Raw genomic sequence first — 7,185 nt, 5'->3', positions numbered from 1 at the left:
TACATGATTACAAACATCTGCGACAAGACAGCTGTGGAACAATTTAATTTCATTTTTTCTTTATAATCAAATCATTTGTGGTCTTGTAGGAATATAAGACAAGAGTACAGTTAACCCATTAAAATAACAAGCCAGAGTGGACTTAAAGATGGAACTGCAAGTGACAGCACAAATGCAGAGGGTACTGACAACTTGAGATACTGCTACTTAAAAATAACTAGTGGGTTTTGTAAACTTGTAAGATTGCTAACTGAGAAGAGAGTTATGCTTTCCTTTCTGGAGTATAGTTTGTGCATTTTGTAATATACGTTAAGTGTTTAGCGCACAGGCATGACAGTGCATATCCTTTCCCAAGCCTTTCTTTTAGTAGCAACACCAAATGTAAATGTCTTTCAGTCTCCTGCTTGTTCAGTTATCTAGGAAACTGCCCAGAGACCCCTCTTACATAAGTAAGATTATTTTTTTTTTTACAAAAACCTTTTTTAAAAGATCAGTAGTAGTTATACAGTAGTCTTTTAAGTAGTCTAGAGAAAGATAGTCAGTTTGAAAACAAAGTTCTGTCTCTAACTGCTCATAGTCCCAGATGAATCCTCACTGTACTTCTTGAATATGTATACCAGAGATAGCTCTAAGTAGGACAACATATGAATTCTGGCAATATAGCTAATCAGTTGTAGATTTGGCTAATGTTGGATACATCAAAATGGTCTAAAATGAGTCTGCATTCTTCTTGTTAGACCAGTAGGACAGATGCTATTTGGCTTTTTTTTTTTTCTTCCTCAGGAAAGTAGCAGTAAAATTAGTGTTATGGGGAGCTCCAGTCCAAATACATTGAAGAAAATGTAACTCCATGTTTTGAACATGTACTACTTTGGTGCTATGTGGAAGTAATATCTTCTTACTTATTCTGTATATACCTTTGTGTTTTAAAAAAAGAAAATCAGCATTTATATCTTGGATAGTTTAGTTTATGATGGTATTTCCATGGTATTGAAGTACTTGAGTGTTTTTGAGAGTTCAGTGATAAATATCACTGATTCAAATATACAATGATAAAAACAACTTTGCGGTCTGTTCAAAAGTTTGTAGCAGCTGATAGCTAAATGAAGTTGCTCCTTATTTCTATAATTAGACACAATATTGCAATGAAATGCAGATCCCTAGGATATACAATAAAATTTAAGTTGGACTATCTGAATGCAGACTGTAAATAAAAACTGAATTGTGTTTAATTCTAGGCTATTTTTGCAGAGCATATATAAAACTCAATTGTCCTTAACATAGTGTGTGAATCTTCTGACACTGGTATGAGTATTTTGTTTCAGATATTATGATAATGATGGCATTATTTAAGCTTCTAACTTTCTGTTCTTTTGTTGTAGTACAGAAGTTTAATTTGACAGCTATAAAAGTTTTCTGACTGGTGGGTAGTATTTCTGCTGCTTTATGTTGTCCTCTTTCATTTTACCTTTACAAACTCTTTACTTTTTTTTTCCTGTAACAGCCTAATCCTTATCAAATCTCAGTTCTTTCTCTTTAGAAACTTTTTTTCTTTTGTCATCTTTCTGATATTTTTATCTAAAGCAATATTATTCTAATTAAGCAAAACTGAACTATACAGAATAATCATGTTCCTTTAAAATATGTGCTTATTTAGGGGCTATGCTCTCTCTTGGCTGCCTGACACCTGTTTGTCTCTGCTTCTATAACTGACTGTTCTTGACTTTATTAGTATCTGCAGGATGTTTCACCATGTGGAGTAGTCAGTTGACTCAGTAAGTGAAAGCAAAATAAATGTCATTTCTAAAGACTAATACTAACCCAATGGTAATGGGTTAAAGAATCAAGGTCACAACGACCTTCCTTCATGTACTGGCAAAAGTAATATTCTGAAATTAAAATAGTCTGAGTAATAAAAAGTCCATATTTGTAATGCTGGTAACATGTTTTTGTTATTGGGCTGAACTATTGATCTGTGTATCAGTTAAACTGAATTGACTTTAGAACCAGCTCAGGCTTTGACCTAGGTTCTGTAAAATACTATGGGAATTTTTGTCCTAATGTAACATAAATTAACATTGGCCAATGTTTACTAGGTAATATGTCTTCACATTTTAAAATGTAGGTAACTTTTCAATGCTTCTTGAACACGGCTCCTGTGTGATATTTGAAGTTGGGTAGTCAGTTACTTTTTATTTGTATTCTGGAATATGGCTTTTAAATTTAGACAATAAACACTAGAACATAATTACTGCTCTTAATTTTGGTTTTCTTTTTTTACCAGAATGTAAAGTCTTAATCAGAATGTACCACTGGCACCTGCACATCTCAGTAGTACAAGTGGTTTGTAAATTTTTTGGCTTTTGTATGTATAGAGTTCCCTCCTTTATTGTTAGTGTATCTTTTGTACAGTTTACTTAATATGCCTTAAGTTTATATATTTTTATACTCAATAAAATTTCTTAAACCTGTTTCTCTGGAATATATTCTTACTGCAAGTATAGAAATGTGACATAAAAATCACAATTAATTTGATTTTCCTGGAGAAACTAGGTAATTAGCAGCAGATACTATACCCTTGCTGTTAAACATGCATTGTGTAGAGGAAAGACATAGAAGCATGTTTCCTTTAAATTGCAAAGGAATAAAAATTGTCTTAACATTTTTAAAAATAAACGGCTTTTTAAAAACTCTAAGGAACAGAAGTCCAAGCTACTTTGACAACTGATTTATGCACGTAGGTATCCTTTTGGTGTTAATCTTCCCGACCAACCTTTTGCTATCTTAAGCACTAAAGATAATGCACTAAACTTGCATTACTGTCAAGAACTGGGTAGTTGTTTTTGGAGTACTTGAGTGCATCATATGAGCCTGGTAAGGCTTTTTTAACTTTGCAGTGTCCCTTCAGCTCATGTGTATGAGGCTACTCAGACCCTCCTCATGGGTTTTGCCAATGTACGGCACTGCATATCTATGCATGTCTTTAGTTCCAAGCTGGATAACAATATGTTGTTCTTTGGTACTGTAAGACTTCTAATATTTTGTGTACTTTGGCCTTTAATGGGAGTTCTCCTTTTGCGGTAGAATTGAAAAAAACAATGTATATATTTTAATCTTATTTCTGTAAAGAGTACAGAAGAAGAAAAGGCCAACAGTTGAAGACATTCCCTTTTCAATAAGAGGGGAAACTCCCTGCAGCAATGCTCTATAGCAAAAAGGAAGTCCATGGTCTTTCATGCCAAGTGACTCTATGCAAAGCAATGGCGATTTCATGGACAAGCGTACTGACTACTCCTTGCCTATGTCTACTCTATAGATTATTTGGTATTAAGTATTCCGAGCACTGCAAGGAATCTGAAGAGCCTAATATATTATCTTTCCACTCTTCTCTGGGGAGTGCTCTTTTGTTTTAATGCTGGAAACCTTAATGTCTCCTTTTGAGTCAGTTAACCTTCCTCTTTTGGCAGTAGCATATGGAACAGGGAATTGGCCTGTTTTTTCAACACTTGCTCTCTCCAGATTTTTGGCTGTGAAAGGGTCCTGGCATGATGAAATCATGTGTTGTTGAGGTCTTTTTCCTTGCAAAGGTCTCTACCATATAGGACTATTGTATCTTCAGTAATCTTCATTGGAGTTTTATAGTTTAGGTGCTTGTTGAAAATTTTTTATGGTATCTATTCCTTTTTAAGGAGTGGAAGAAGCACAGAAGACTCATACAGCCCTCACTGTCCTCACTGAATGACGGACCATTGATGCCTTAGCCAATGTCATATCTCAGAGAAGTGCACCACCATCTTCACTCCTGTATCAGGAGATTGGCAGAGACTGCTCAGTCAGCCTGAGAAAACTCTTAATTTTGCACACTTTTTCTGTAGAACTTGATTTGTTTACAGCATTTTTCTAGCAGGTGTCAGTTTGCATTAGTACAACTGCAAGACCTGGCAGAAGAGTATCTGCATGCGGTTTTGCTGTCTGTTTTTCAGATTTGCAGATTAAAAATTTACTAGAGGAATAAAAGGCAATTGTTACTTATTACAGGTCAGGCAATGGTAATGATTGCCAAGCAAAAAACCATTCTAGATTATTTATTGCTCACACTTGAGACTATCCATGGTACTGGTCTGAGCGTATGGTACTATATAAAGCATTACAGACACCAGGTCTGTTGTGCTCTACACCCTTTGTGAACGCCAGTTCATAAGGGTCTACCAGTCCCAGTATTTGCCCGAAGTAGAAAGGATCACGTGTCTGTCTACAGGATGATTGTGTTGTCCCTCCATTCCCGAAGTCCTTATCAACAGCTTTATGATAACAAGGAGTCTTTGTGATGTGTGATCTGTATGGTGTTTAGCACCTTATGAGATCACTATTTTAATTGGCAATGTCTTATTTGATCAGCATTTTAGTCTTAAGAACCCTTTGCACAGGACTAAGACTTAAAAGGCACATGAAATTGTCTGTTACTTCAATTTCACCTCCACTGAAATATTTACTGGTTTGGCAAGACTCCAAAGCAGAAGGAAAGACAGGTGGTAATGGAATGTGTATAAATATTTTGAAACAAGCAAGATGTATGGAATTTTGTTTCACTTTTCATACCAGGATTCAGAATAGTGAATGCCTTTATATCAGTAGAAATCACATGGCCCTTCTGACAACACTGAACACTAGCACAGTCAGACGTTACCACTGGTCCACCTAGTTGAACGTGAAGTCCTTCACTATTTTGCCTAGAAAAGACCACCTGGAGTTACCAGTTCTAATTACCTGGCAGGTCATAATTAGCATTAGCAAGGGTCATTACATTACATTTGAAGTGCAGAGAGGACACCAAAGTAATGGGCTCTGCCTGACTAATACGGTATAGTGACTTACTGTCCTCTCCCCCTCCCAGGGGTTTGGCCATCAGTTGTAAGAAAGTTATAAGGAAAGCTGCAGAGTAGAGTCACACAAGAAAAGAAAGGGAAAACTATAGCCAGAGGCTGCACTGTTCAGGCAAGTGTAGGTTTTTTAAGAGGAAGACAACCAACCTGAATGATATAAAATTGTAAAGGAATAAACAAGAAATCAGAGAATGGCAAGTCAGCACTGTTGAGGATCTCTTCCAGCAACCAGCAAAGATCAACCTTTTCCACCTGACTGATTACTCAGAAGATGTTCCTCAGGTGTTTTATCCTGGGTGCTGAGCGCACAGATGCTTAGCCTAGAAGCTCCTTAAATCCTAGCCATCTTCTGTGTGTACTACAACAAAAACTCTGTGATACATGCTTACAGACAGAATCTCTGCACAGCAAAAGGTGCCCACAATGAGAAAGACAGGGCAACGGTTACCGTGTCACCATCCCAAAACCTGGAGCATGGGACAATGCTGTGCAGAGACATTTAAATGACTAAGCAGCCAAACAGTCTTGCATGGCCTTTTGGCTTGGACTCCATGGTGCCACTGCTAGTGGGGCTGGTGATGAAGGCACTCCTTGATGGTTCAGGAGAAAGCAGCCATTAGTCCAAGGTAAAAGGGAAGAGTGAGAAAACAGTGCCAGAAGCCAAGGTGAGAGGAAGAGTAAAAGGAGGAAGCAGCCTTCCAGAGAAGAAGCAAGTGATGATGATGCTTAGCTACAGAAAGGCTGGAAGATACTCAAATAAGACCCTGTAGCAGCAGTATCAACTTGAATTGAAAAGCATAATCTCCCACACACATAGCAGGACCTTTTCTGTGACAATGTATTTATGAAGTTTCTGTATTTCTTAACACATCTTACAGGAGAGAGTGATGTATTTGATCCCAGTCTTTATGACTTGTAAGAGTGTGGTTGAAGTGACTTCTTCAGATGTGGTCTTAAATAAAAATAAATCTTTGCAAGCGTAACAGCAACAGTGTTCTATTCAAATAATAATGCTTGAAAACATTAATCTAATACTCCAACAACCTTTCCACAAATTAAAAACTGTTTTTTCTCCCAGAGAGTATTTGTCAGAGACATGTCTTCAGGTACCTGTTCAAGAATCAGTCATGGTTTTTGTCTCACAGAGGAAGAAAGTTTTTAAGGTTTGGTCCATCCTCATTCATTTCCCATGAGAGAGGTTAATCTGGTACTCACAAGATGCAGTGGATTGCTATCAAACTCATTTCGTGACCACTGCATTTTTGGCTGCAGTAATTTGTCCCTGGAGGGTGAATGGCAAGAGCTTCTTGCTAGTTCACTTTTCACAGAGGTTCCTGGTATCGCCACAGTTTCCCTCAAAGAGTTCCATGACAAACCTAGGAGAGCTGCCAGGCTAAATTCTACAACTATCCATCTAGTCTGGTGTCCTCCTTCCAAATACGGCTTTGGAAAACGGTGCAAAAAACTCTACGATGATCAGATACAGGATGACTTGTTTTCTAACTTAAACTCTTCCTGCTCAGTACTATTTGGATATTTTACCCTAAGGCCAAAGCATATGATTTGTATGTCTCCCGGCCATAATTTCATTATTTATTTTTTCTAGTTCTTTATCTCTTCTCTATTCATAGAAAGAAAAAATGGTTTTAAATCTCACTAAATTATTAATTCTCATTATGTGAAAACATAATATCACAGTTCAATCAAATGACAGCATATCTTCCTATCAGTTCTGCATGTTTTTTAATATAACTCCATGTCCCTTCTTCTTGCTTTATATGATAGACTGGAAGTTCCTGATCATCTTTCCTCTTTTATACTTTTAACTATAGTATTTTCTTAGCTTGGAAATCCCAGCCATCTTAGGCACACTTTCCATTGGATTTTAAATGAGCATGTCATGTATTTTTGTTAACAAAGTACACAATGAACAGTGAGAACTTAAATGAGTTTTACTCACAAAGCCCAGCTGACAGAGTTAATTTCAACCAAAGGAGGGCCAACAAATGGTTCATTGTCCCTCCCGCTCCTCCACCTCCCTGTGTTGCCTTCAATTTTTAAAAATATAGTTTTATCTGCTATCAGCTTAGTCGGATATCTCAGAACTGTGGGATATTTGGAAAACAATGGACATATAGTGAACAATCCAGGCACAATGGAACTGATTATTCCGTGAGCCAGAGGCCTCTGCAGGCAGCAGGCCTCAAGGACGTAGCGAAGATTAACTGTTGCTACAAGTTTGATGAAGTGAGCACAAAAAGTAGAACAAGGCTAACTGTTGCTACAAAAGTTTGATGAAATA

The sequence above is a fragment of the Haliaeetus leucocephalus genome, unplaced genomic scaffold, assembly GCF_000737465.1.
Source record: "Haliaeetus leucocephalus isolate CR32 unplaced genomic scaffold, Haliaeetus_leucocephalus-4.0 Scaffold1007, whole genome shotgun sequence".
NCBI classification, from domain to species: domain Eukaryota; kingdom Metazoa; phylum Chordata; class Aves; order Accipitriformes; family Accipitridae; genus Haliaeetus; species Haliaeetus leucocephalus.
This window is presented reverse-complemented; position numbering follows the sequence as displayed.